The following is a 13721-nucleotide window of genomic DNA, read 5'->3' on the forward strand; positions in this document are numbered from 1 at the left end:
GTCCTGAGGTTTGATTAATGTTTACAAAATGCTCTGAGCAATTTAATGGGATAGGGTTTTTAAGAATACAGCACATTATTTAGAAAAGTGAAAGAACATTATTAGAGAAGACTTGGGACATCTCCCTCCATGTAGCGTTTTCATGAGATTCCTTTTTTTGTCTTATAAGGAAAGAAAACCAAGTTGGAGATGACTAATTCCACAGGCTAATCTCTTCCTTTAATGTTCTCTGGACACACTCTTCTCCTAAATGAGCACATTGGGATGTTGTCGTTTGGATTTCCTCATGAGTATAAATGCATTCTTTCCTAGAAATACGATAGTGAGTTTTGCGAGCTGCTGGCTGTGGTCCCAGCAGTCAGATGTTCTTGATCCCTGGCTTTACCTTGGGCTTTGTGCAAATCACAGTGCTGTTCAACTTCCTCTCCTCATATGTACAAGTAGAATAAAAACACCACTCTCTGGGAGGTCAAGTGAAAATTAATTAGCTGTGTTTTCTTTAAGTTCCTCTCCATTGATATTTCAGCACTCTCTGTGTCATTAATTGGAGCAGTGCTTTCAGACATTACTTCTCTCCCGTGACCACAATGTTGTCAATGGAAAAGGATATGAAGGAATCTGGGAAGTTTACTAATCACTGCAGTTTGGGGATTCTGGTGACATTTCCTAAGCTTTACATTTTAAAAAAGCACAAGAGGCTTTTGCTAGATCTGTTAGATACTTTTCAGCTGAGTGTTAGATTAAAAACACCAAAAATTTTAGTTCTTTTCTCTCTTTTCCCCTTCCTTTATTTGTTGATATTTGTTTCTGAATCTCTCTGGATTTTACTCTTTTTCTCTATGTTTCTCTCTCTCATTTCCCTCAGTTTTAGGGAACTTATGAAAATGAAAGTTTAGCTGAGTGTTTTAACAGAGTTAGCCATCTCGCAGCCTTGCTGGGAAATAAAGCACTTTTAAATACGAGTGTCAGCCAGCTCATTAGCGTCCTCCTCCCCTTACCTCTTTTGCATTGGGTCACTAACAAGTTACAATGTTTTTCTCTTTCCTCTCCAGTCGCCCTTGTTTGAGGGTTTTGTTCTCTTCTTCCTCATTTCTGCCTTGCTTGCTCCTCTTAGAAGACTGGATTGCCCCCGCTGCCACCACTGTCATCACTCCCCAGCAGACAGAAAGGCTAAGATGTCAAAAGATGCCTCAGTTGCCTCTGACAAAAGTGCAGATCAGCTCTGAAAAGGAATAAATATGATAGGGGGCACAATAATAACAGTGTGCACTTGTTAACTACAAAAATCCAGCAGGAGCTGGGGGCAGGGAGGGAGGGAATTGTGGAGAATAGAAGCTGCCAGGGCAGGAGCCCCCGGGGAAGGAGTGGAGGAGGGTCCTCCAGCAGCAACCATCAATTCTACGGGCTGGTTTTGTTTTGTTTTGTGAGGTCTGAGCTGAGACTCAGCTGATGGGGCAGGGAGGTGGCCAGAGGGTGAATAAGGGATTTTACCCAAACCAGTGACTCTGAATGGAGGTCTTGGGCTCCGTTGAGGGGGCCTCGGCAGTGGGAGCTTGAAAAGAGAGTCTTTGGGTTGTTGGGGTGGTTGAGAGTTGAGTGGGGGCTGGGGGGGACATTTTGAGGTGGGAGGGGTAGGGAGAAGGAGGAAAATAGCACAATAATGGGAAAAAGGAGGCCAGCTTCTGAGCTCTCATTTCTGACAATGAGTCCCATGTGGTTCTCTTTATCTCAGCCACTCAGGAGTCAATAGAGAGCGCTTTTTTTTATTTTCAACTCTGGGTGTACGGCCCCCCCACCCCTCATTTCACACACACACGCACACCCCTAAAAGTGTAGGACACAGAGCAAAACACTAGAAATATCTGAAAAGCTATTCCCTTAGCTGCAGATTTGCTGCTTTTCTTGTCCCCCGGCCAGAACTAACATGTGGGACATTCAGTCCATAGTTATTCCTGCCACTGCACTGCTCATCGTCTCCTGGCATCCCCACACTCAGCCGCTAATCTTTCTTTCCTCTGTCAGGCACCCTTCCTCTCCTTCCACGGAGTCCTTGGTCCTTGACTCCTTAGGAAGACATGAGTCATACAAGTAAAGCAGAGCTCCATGATGGAGCCATGGTTACATTTAACCAAAACAAGCAAAAAAAAAAAAAAGATGGGAGCAAACCCAAGCCTAAACTCTGGACTGGTTTAGTGTAAAGAAAACAACAGACAACAAACAACAACATTGTTTTTGATGGTGGACTTCTGTGAAATGGTAATCCCCAGTTAGATGGATCCCTATCAATTTGTGCTATGACTATCACTGAGGTAACTGGAGCTTATGAAGCTAATCTGATAGAAAACAACTTGTCCAGTTTTCAAAGAATATTATTGTGGCTTCTCATCGGGTATGGGAGTGAATAGGTGCAACATTCTTAATCAGGGATGGAAGTTTTAAAAATATAGGCTCCAGGCCTCACAAGATTCTGATTCAGTAGCTTTGAAAGGGGCTCAGGGCTTGTGAGTTTCTGTGTGTGTGTGTGTTGGATCAGAGAGGCGTTAGTCGAATGATGGTCACTGGGCACTAGTCCAGTGCTGGGCAGATGGTCGACTTCTTGACTCAGGTTCATCTGACTAGGGGAGGGCTATCTGCTACCAAGCAGTGTGGCTGAATGAAAGAAACGGGAAGGAGGAAATGATCATTTTCATTACCAGACAATGAAGATAAGCGGAAAGGAGTAATTGAAAATGACAATTAAATCAAACAATTGCTCAGTGCCACACAGTTCCTCCAAGAATTAGAAGGGAAATGAGACTCGGTTGTCTTAAGTTACTTGTCCAGGGTCACACAGCTGGTGAGTCACAAAGCCAGAATGCCTTCCCAGGCTTGTATGGTCTGGACAGCATGCTCTAAAGTGGGAGGAGACTCCAAGAGTGGGATGGGAGCAAGGGAGCACTGGGAGCAGATTTCTGCATGGCTGAGAGGAATGCTCCTAAGGGCTGGTCATATACTTATCTGTGAAGTGGCTCCTGGGTAATGCATTCTCATCCAGGGCTCTATGATGATTGTCCATAACAATACTGTATTGCATATTTGAAAGATGCTGGGAGAATAGATCTTAGAAGTTCTCATCATGAGGGAAAAAATTATGACTACATGGAGTGATCAGTTCAGTTCAGTCGGTCAGTCATGTCCAACTCTATGCAACCCCATGGACTGCAGCATGCCAGGCTTCCTTGTCCATCACCAATTCCAAGAGCTTAAACTCATGTCCATCGAGTCGGTGATCCAACCATCTCATCCTCTGTCATCCCCTTATCCTCCCGCCTTCAACTTTCCCAGCATCAGGGACTTTTCCAATGAGTCAGTTCTTCCCATGAGGTGGCCAAGGTATTGGAGTTTCAGCTTCATCATCAGTCCTTCCAATGAATATTCAGGGTTCATTTCCTTTAGGATTGAATGGTTGTATCTCCCTGCTGTCCAAGGGACTCTCAAGAGTCTTCTCCAACACCACAGGTCAAAAGCACCAATTCTTCAGTGCTCAGCTTTCTTTATAGTCCAACTCTCACATCCATACATGACTACTGGAAAAACCATAGCTTTGAATAGATGGACTTTTGTTGGCAAAGTAATGTCTCTGCTTTTTAATATGCTGGCTAGGTTGGTCATAACTTTTCTTCCAAGGAGCAAGTGTCTTTTAATTTCATGGCTGCAGTCACCATCTGCAATGATTTTGGAGCCCCCAAAGATAAAGTCTCTCACTATTTCCATTATTTTTCCATCTATTATTTCCATCTATTTTTCCATCCATGGCATTATTTGCCATGAAGTGATAGGACCAGATGATATGATCTTCGTTTTTTGAATGTTGAGTTTTAAGCCAGCTTTTTCACTCTCTTCTTTCACTTTCATCAAGAGGCTCTTTAGTTCTTCTTCACTTTCTGCCATAAAGGTGGTGTCATCTGCATATCTGAGGTTATTGATATTTCTCCTGGAAATCTTGATTCCAGCTTGTGCCTCATCCAGCCTGGCATTTTGCATGATGTACTCTGCATATAAGTTAAATAAGCAGGGTGATAATGTATAGCCTTGACATACTCCATTCCCCATTTGGATCCAGTGTGTTGTTCCATGTCCAGTTCTAGCTGTTCTTTCTTGACCTGCATACAGATTTCTCAGGAGGCAGGTCAGGTGGTCTGGTATTCCCATCTCTTTAAGAATTTTCCATAGTTTGTTGTGACCCACACAGTCAAAGGCTTTGGCATAGTCAATAAAGCAGAAATAGATGTTTTTTCTGGAACTCTCGTGCTTTTTCAATGATCCAATGGATGTTGGCAATTTGATCTCTGGTTTGTCTGCCTTTTCTACATCCAGCTTGAACATCTGGAATTTCACAGTTCATGTACTGTTGAAGTCTGGCTTGGAGAATTTTGAGCATTACTTCACTAGCGTGTGAGATGAGTGCAATTGTGCCATAGTTTGAACATTCTTTGGCATTGTCTTTCTTTGGGATTGGAATGAAAAGTGATCTTTTACACTCCTGTGGCCACTGCTGAGTTTTCCAAATTTGCTGGCATATTGAGTGCAGCACTTTTCACAGTGTCATCTTTTAGGATTTGAAATAGCTCAACTGATATTCCATCATCTCCACTAGCTTTGTTCGTAGTGATGCTTCTTAAGGCCCACTTGACTTCACATTCCAGGATGTCTGGCTCTAGGTGAGTGATCATGCCATTGTGGTTATCTGGGTCATGAAGATCTTTTTTGTACAGTTCTTCTGTGTATTCTTGCCACCTCTTCTTAATATCTTCTGCTTCCATTAGGTCCACACCATTTCTGTCCTTTATTGTGCCCATCTTTGCATGAAATGTTTCCTTGGTATCTCCAATTTTCTTGAAGAGATCTCTAGTCTTTCCCATTCTATTGTTTTCCTCTATTTCTTTGCACTGATCACTGAGGAAGGCTTTCTTATCTCTCCTTGCAGTTCTTCAGAACTCTGCATAAACTCTGCATTCAGATGGGTTTATCTTTCCTTTTCTCCTTTGCCTTTAGCTTCTCTTCTTTTTTGTAAGTTATTTGTAAGGCCTCCTCAGACATGGAGTGATAGATGTTAACTAATCTTATGGTGGTAATCATTTTGCAGCATAATGTTATATATTTTAGACTTATGCTATAAGTCAATTATATCTCTGTACCGCTATGGTTTTTCCTGTGGTCATGTATGGATGCAAGAGTTGAACTGTGAAGAAAGCTGAGCACCAAAGAGTTGATGCTTTTGAACTGTGGTGTTGGAGAAGACTCTTGAGAGTCCCTTGGACTGCAAGGAGATCCAACCAGTCCATTCTAAAGGAGATCAGCCCTGGGTGTTCTCTGGAAGGAATGATGCTAAAGCTGAAACTCCAGTACTTTGGCCACCTCATGTGAAGAGTTGACTCATTGGAAAAGACTCTGATGCTGGGAGGAATTGGGGCAGGAGGAGAAGGGGGACGACAGAGGATGAGATGGCTGGATGGCATCACTGACTCGATGGACGTGAGTTTGAGTGAACTCTGGGAGATGGTGATGGACAGGGAGGCCTGGTGTGCTGCGATTCATGGGGTCGCAAAGAGTCAGACACAACTGAGCGACTGAACTGAACTGAACTGAACAGCGGGGCAGAGAGGGGAGAGTAAATAATTTTCTTAAAGACCTTCAGATTTCTCACCTCTCACAAATCTCATTTCTTCCTCTTAACACAGCTTGCTCTCCTGGGTCAAGTATCCTATGCCAGGCATAGAAGGAAGATGAATACTGCTTTTACATCTGTCTGAGCAAGGAAATGAATGTAGCTTTCAGGTCTGCCATACATGATGAGGAAATCACAGTTACCCTTTCCTTAGCTCCATTTTCATTGTCTTGAAGGTACAACTGTGTGACTTGGCTATGCATACTGGGGAGAATGTGAAAAAGGTAGGAGAGGGGGCAACTCCCATCATGCCATCTGGCTGCTTCTTAACCAGCTATCCTCCAACCAGCTCTTCACAGTGTTTGAAGTCCTAATGCAGTGTGGATGCACTCACTCACAGGGCTCCGATGTGCTTGTCCTCTCCCTCTAACTACACCAAAGCGCTGTCTCAGCCTTCTGCACCCCCAGCATGCGCAAGCCTAGTATGGAGCATATGCTGCTGAGCCAGTTTGTTGGATTCCCAACAAGTACCTTTTAAGCTGGAATGCTCAGAGTGGATGTGTTCGCCCAGTTGACCATTCTGAATCATCTTCCTCTTGTTGGCAAGATCTAGTGTCTGATCCTTCCAACTGAGGTGTTTTAACTCCGTGTGGACTCAGCCAGTTCCTTCAGGACTGCTGTCAGCTCCTCGCACTCTGGTGCCCACTTCACTTTCCCCAACCTGTTGTGTTAGTTCCACACACCTGAGTCAAGTCCACTGTCTTTAGGTGTGTATCTGTGCTCACTTGGTATATTCATGCTCATCTCAACTGTTGTTTAGCAATGCTTCTTGTTCATCTATTGCTAATTACCTAATACAATGGTCCGTCCAAACCTTTGCCATCCATCCACTTTATCAGACCCAGAGCTTGAAAGCAATCCCACATGCTACTTTATTGAAGTGGTGGGGCCCTGAGGAAACTGAATATGCCATCTCTGTGCCCTTGTTCTTCCAGATATGTGGAAACAGAGTTGTTTGGCATTGTTTTTTTTCAGAAGGATTTTTTCAATATTTATAGTACTCACTCCTTTACCAATGGTCCTTTCTCCTTCAAGCCTTTGCCTCCTCAAATTCCTGTCCCTCTGTGGTTTTTAGATACCATCAACTTTTCATTCCTTTTTTTCCCTTCTTCTTAATCAATAAACAAGTAAATTTAATCACCACTATAATAAAAGGCAATAAAAGCACTTGACCTTACATTCCCCTTCAGTTTCCATCCTGTTTTTCCTTTAATCTGAAGGATACATTCTATCTTTGTTATGATTTGGTCACTCCTTAATCTTTTGTCATCTCGTTTCCTCCCTTTCACTCTGTGTGAGTGAAATAGCAACTGGACTGGTTTACCAAACTGGAAAGAGCAACAAGAACTCTGAAGAGTCTTTCCTGATCTCATCGTCCCCATGCTCGGTCCTCTGCTGCATTTGATATTCTGGCCATACCCTCTTCCCGTCACTTCTTTAATCCTCTGTGTGCCTCTGTTTCTTCTACTACTGCTGTTTCTCCATCCAGGGCACACATACAGATGTTTCTTAAGATTCTCAGATTCTGCATATTTTCCCTTGGCGATATCTTTCACTTACAAGCCTCTGTTTATGACTACATCTCAGTAGGGTCACATCTCAGGAGGGTCACACTGTCACATTTCCAGTTGCCTATTAGATTTTTCTACTTGTTCATCTTACTATTACTTAAAACTTAGGATATCTCGAGTTGATTTTATTTCCCCCCCTAAACTGTTCATTTTCTTATTCTACTAACTTCAAGCCTCAAAGTCACCGCCTTTCCACGAACTCTACTATCCCATTATCACTAAGACCTATGACTCCTTTAGATCAACCCTCAGTCCTATCTATTCAGTTCCCTTCACCACCATCCTAATTCTGGCCCTTAACTCTGACATTTTGACTGTGGAAATGAATCTATTAAGATACTTTTAATAAAAATATTTTTAATCTGTTAAAATTTATTTTTCTACTCAATACATCCAGCAGTTACATTTAATTTATAGAATCAAGTCCAACCTTTGTCCACGCAAGACCTTTCTTAATCTGATCCCAATGCTGTGTTCCCACTGTTTCTCTCTTTATCATGTTTCCCTTAAACAAATACATCACTCCAGCAAGCTGTTCTGCTCATAAGCTCTCAAACACTTTATATTCTCTTGTATCCACACAATTGTTTTGTCCTTTCTGAGGCACTCATCCCTCTACTTCCATCTCTGCTGGCCTAACCTTCCTTCAGATTTCAATTCAAATCTTTGTTTTCAGAATACCTTCTTTGACCATCTAAATCTAAATTCATCTATTCTTTCCTTAAAGTCCCTTTAAATCTCATAAATTCCTGGAAGCTTATGAAATTATGTAAAATTACATTTTAGACTTAAAATTTTGCTTAATTTTTATTTTATTTTTTTAATTTTATTTTATTTTTAAACTTTACAATATTGTATTAGTTTTGCCAAATATCGAAATGAATCCGCCACAGGTATACCTGTGTTCCCCATCCTGAACCCTCCTCCCTCCTCCCTCCCCATACCCTCCCTCTGGGTCATCCTAGTGCACCAGCCCCAAGCATCCAGTATCGTGCATCGAACCTGGACTGGCGACTCATTTCATACCTGATATTATACATGTTTCAATGCCATTCTCCCAAATCTTCCCACCCTCTCCCTCTCCCACAGAGTCCATAAGACTGTTCTATACATCAGTGTCTCTTTTGCTGTCTCGTACACAGGGTTATTGTTACCATCTTTCTAAATTCCATATATATGCATTAGTATACTGTATTGGTGTTTTTCTTTCTGGCTTACTTCACTCTGTATAATAGGTTCCAGTTTCATCCATCTCATTAGAACTGATTCAAATGTATTCTTTTTAATGGCTGAGTAATACTCCATTGTGTATATGTACCACAGCTTTCTTATCCATTCATCTGCTGATGGGCATCTAGGTTGCTTCCATGTTCTGGCTATTATAAACAGTGCTGCGATGAACATTGGGGTGCACGTGTCTCTTTCCCTTCTGGTTTCTTCAGTGTGTATGCCCAGCAGTGGGATTGCTGGGTCATAACGCAGTTCTATTTACAGTTTTTTAAGGAATCTCCACACTGTTCTCCATAGTGGCTGTACTAGTTTGCATTCCCACCAACAGTGTAAGAGAGTTCCCTTTTCTCCACACCCTCTCCAGCATTTATTGCTTGTAGACTTTTTTTTTAATTTAAGAGTTTATTATGATTTATAAGTCTCATTTTAAAAACATCAGTCCATCAAACCATGTAGAAATAAGTATGCAAAAAGTCTGCAAAACAAAACATACTTTAAACATGTTTAAGTAGAGAAGTTATCTGAAATTCTGGATTTTCAGTCACTTCATTATTTGCATTATTATGCTATGGCAGCCAAATAATCCTTAACTTCAGTTGGGGTAAGCCTCCTAAATCCGGCTTCGTTGCAGGTTTCAACTTCTATATTATCTTCTGTCATCTGCCCTTCAAAGCTTTCCTTTAGGGTTAATATGGCTGTGTGAATGGCATCTTCAAGTTCCAGATCTTCATTATATCTTTTCTCAAGGAAAGTTTTCCCATTCACATAGTTCTTTCCCATTGCTGTGGCTTTCCAGGCAAAGTAAGCTCCAGATGGATCTGACTGAAATAAATATGGCCGTCCCTCATTCCAACCACAAATAAGTAAAGAAACTCCAAATGGGCGAACACCACCTGACTGGGTGTATTCCTGCATCACGGAAGCTACTCTCTGGACCAGCTGAGCTGTGGGAATGGGTTCTTGGTAAACGAGATAGTACTGTTGAGCTAGTTTTCGAGCTCTGTGCACAAGTACCCTGTAATCTGGGCCTATGCCACTGTACACCAAACCTATGTGCTTGGTGATTGGTTCCACTTTGTGGACACTTCGTTCATCATACAGAATGGATTTCTGTTTCTTCTCAGTTGCCAAGACCACGCCATTTGCAGCTTTAATTCCCACTGAAGGAGCTCCTCCAGCTACAGCAGCCAAAGCATATTCTATCTGGACAAGTTTACCAGATGGGCTGAATGTAGTCAGCGAAAAGCTGTAACCACGCTCCGCCATCTTTACCCGAAGACCCAACGCACTGCTTGTAGACTTTTGGATCGCAGCCATTCTGACTGGCGTGAAATGGTACCTCATAGTGGTTTTGATTTGCATTTCTCTGATAATGAGTGATGTTGAGCATCTTTTCATGTGTTTGTTAGCCATCTATATGTCTTCTTTGGAGAAATGTCTATTTAGTTCTTTGGCCCATTTTTTGATTGGGTCATTTATTTTTCTGGAGTTGAGCTGTAGGAGTTGCTTGTATATTTTTGAGATTAGTTGTTTGTCAGTTGCTTCATTTGCTATTATTTTCTCCCATTCTGAAGGCTGTCTTTTCACCTTGCTAATAGTTTCCTTATACACTAATAATGAGAAAACAGAAAGAGAAATTAAGGAAACAATTCCATTCACCATTGCAACGGAAAGAATAAAATACTTAGGAATATATCTACCTAAAGAAACTAAAGACCTATATGTAGAAAACTATAAAACACTGGTGAAAGAAATCAAAGAGGACACTAATAGATGGAGAAATATACCATGTTCATGGATCGGAAGAATCAATATAGTGAAAATGAGTGTACTACCCAAAGCAATTTATAGATTCAATGCAATCCCTATCAAGCTACCAATGGTATTCTTCACAGAGCTAGAACAAATAATTTCACAATTTGTATGGAAATACAAAAAACCTCGAATAGCCAAAGCTATCTTGAGAAAGAAGAATGGAACTGGAGGAATCAACCTACCTGACTTCAGGCTCTATTACAAAGCCACAGTTATCAAGACAGTATGGTACTGGCACAAAGACAGAAATATTGATCAATGGAACAAAATAGAAAGCCCAGAGATAAATCCACACACATATGGACACCTTATCTTTGACAAAGGAGGCAAGAATATACAATGGATTAAAGACAATCTCTTTAACAAGTGGTGCTGGGAAAACTGGTCAACCACTTGTAAAAGAATGAAACTAGAACACTTTCTAACACCATACACAAAAATAAACTCAAAATGGATTAAAGATCTCAACGTAAGACCAGAAACTATAAAACTCCTAGAGGAGAACATAGGCAAAACACTCTCCGACATACATCACAGCAGGATCCTCTATGACCCACCTCCCAGAATATTGGAAATAAAAGCAAAAATAAACAAATGGGACCTAATTAAACTTAAAAGCTTCTGCTTAATTTTTAAATTGTCTTTCTAACTACATTGTCTCCTCCATTTGGATCTGGATCCCCAACTGATATGACACTCAGACTTAGGAAATACTAACTATTCTCTTCTGAGTTTCTGTGGATTTATAAACATAAGTTGCCTCTGTAAATTAAGTTCCAAGTCTATGTGTTTATGAGAGCAAACATCTTTGATAGGAGTAACTATATACTGGTGGGGAGATTTTGTTGTACTTCTTAGCAAACAAAATCTTATTGACTGGCTACCAATGGAACTACATGTACCTTACCCCATCCTTTCTTTTTGCCTTTTCTTTAGCAGGTAGAAAAGAAACAAGGTAGATAGCTAGTCATGTTCTCTTTCAAGTAAACTCATTTTTTTTTTCATTCAATGGCTAATTTCTTTCTTTAAGCTAAAATAAGTCCACTGTTTAAAAGAAAGAGAGAGAGAAAGAAATTTTGTAATATAATCTGGCTCAAATATGTTTAAAAAAATATGGAAATTTATACCAGACAAACGACTTTAGTATATCTAGATCATGAGTTAATTTACTGTTTCCTAGCACCACCTACACTCATTTACCAAAAAGGAAAGATATGAGAATCATAGATATAAATACATCTCTTTTCCTTATGTGAGGAATCAAACTCTTTGTTAATGAGACTTCACTTGTTTAATTCAAGTTAGAGTCAGTCCATCTTCACAAAGCTCTCTTCATTTCTTGCAAAGTTGATGAAGTAATTAATGTCTTGCAACTGAATCAACGTGTCAGTATACCAGGAACAAAGCCTTCACCTGAGAGCTTGTGAGAAATGTAGACTCTCAGGATACCCCTCAGAAGTGGCATCTTCCCAAGATTTCCAATTGATTCACATTCACATGCAAGTTTGAAAAGCACTAAGATAAAGCAGGTTTGATAATCAGACAGCCTTGAAAATTCATCTCAAATGGCGTGAATGGGATGCTTGTTTCTACAGGAATCTTAAAGCAAATATGTGGGTACTGATGAATTGACAATACAGGATACCTCATCTTGCAGACCAGAGTGATGAATAATGACAAAGAGACCTGAAAAGACGTGCCTACACCCTTCCTCTTGGGCTCAGGGAATCCCTCCAAGATTTACAGTCCACCCTCCAGCCCTCACTCATTTCTGTTACTTTATTCTCCTCCTGGACCTTCCTCTCTGCCTTTCTACAGATGTCTGGTTTAGACAGGCTGGTAGTGAGTTCCTGCTGCTACCCTTTGGGTGCCTCTCAACACCCTGAATGAGGCCAGGGTGCAGGAGGAGAGGAAGAACCTGAACATCTGTGTAATCCAGAAATGAACTGTCCCCAGGAGCCTTTTTCCTCTAGTAGAAGTATCCCCAACCTCCGGGATCTAATGCCTGATGATCTGAGGTGGAGCCCATGCTTGAATGGGCTTGAATCATCCTGAAACTATTCCCCCCTGCCACTCTGGTCCATGGAAAAGCTGTCTTCCATGAAACCAGTTCCTGGTGCCAAAAAGTTTGGGGACCACTGCTCTGGTATATCATCTGCTACCTTTTTTACTCTGTCATCTTTCTCAAACCTAACTGAAGAAATGTATTTATTTCCTATTGGGATCTGTTGCTTTCCTGTTAGGCTTTTCCTAAGTGTATCTTTATTTTGAATAGTAAAGAGAAAAAAAAAAAAAAAGATTAGCATTCATATAAAAGAGTAGAAACAGCAAACCAGGAATAGGCAAACCATTTTGGTGTGACACTGGGTTCTCCTTAACCCTGAGAGCCATCAATGACTTGCAAATGATTTTTAACTAGTACATTAATTTTCAACAAATATTAAGAGCTCCTGCTTGTGCCAGATGCTATCCTATGGAGTGCAGGTGTTTTGGTGAATGAAACAAAGTCTCTTTGTCTTTCCACTGTAGATATTTGGTGTGGGTACAAAATGAAAGAGAGAACAAAAATGAGTGAAACAAAACTCCTAGCCTCAAGTCTCCAGCGTAAGTGGAATGATACAGGCACAGATATGAGGGCAAAGGGGGAAATGAGGGAAAGTAGAGGAGAGGAAGGCAAGAAGTAGAGACAGAAGTCAAAAAGACATGGACGTGGTAGGAGATGCCAGCCACGGCCATCATGGTGCAGCGGGCTCCCACCCAAGTTCTGAGACCAGAGAGTACATTTCTTCTTCAGAGGGAGGAAAAGATACTAATCAGAAAGAGGCAAAAGAGGCTTTTAGTAACAAGAAACCTTCTGAAGAAAGGAAGTTAGGAATCAGATTATAGCAAAGATATAAGTCAGAATTTTAAAGCTCAAGTAATTTTCATAGATTGTAAGAAAATGTCAGAGCCTTCCGCTCTGAGAGTTCTCACAGTCCTTTGCAACAGTCACACAAACACGTTGGGTGTGAACATAGGATCCTATGTGTACATGATGTGCGTTGGGATCGTGGGGGGCGCAGTGCTTGGGCAGAAGGAAAGAAAGAAGGGAAGGCCATTAAAAGCCTTGCTGAGAAAGGTATTTCTTGTGCACAAAAAAGAATCAGGCCCCTCGCTCCCTACTGAGCCCATTTCTCCTGCCTTTGCCCGAGCTGTCAGGCATGAATCCCTGTAGCATTCCGTAACTAATTGACAGTAATGGGGGCCATTGGGAGTCTAAGAATACATGGCATTGCCCGGCATGCACTGGAAAAAAGGGGGGGCTCCCTCAGGGGCAGCTGTGGGGAAAATAAAGGCTGTCTTGTAAACTTCTTTTAATGTGAAGGTAGGAGGTAGAACATAGGGAGGAGCAGATTTAG

The 13721-nt window shown here is 41.4% G+C and overlaps 1 pseudogene; it reads right to left on the bottom strand.

The window, feature by feature from the left end:
- Positions 1-8890: 8890 nt before the first annotated feature.
- LOC138988532 (proteasome subunit alpha type-2 pseudogene) lies at positions 8891-9798 on the bottom strand (annotated as a pseudogene).
- Between the last annotated feature and the right edge of the window lie 3923 nt (positions 9799-13721).

Source organism: Bos mutus, chromosome 1 (genome assembly GCF_027580195.1).
Source record: "Bos mutus isolate GX-2022 chromosome 1, NWIPB_WYAK_1.1, whole genome shotgun sequence".
NCBI lineage: Eukaryota > Metazoa > Chordata > Mammalia > Artiodactyla > Bovidae > Bos > Bos mutus.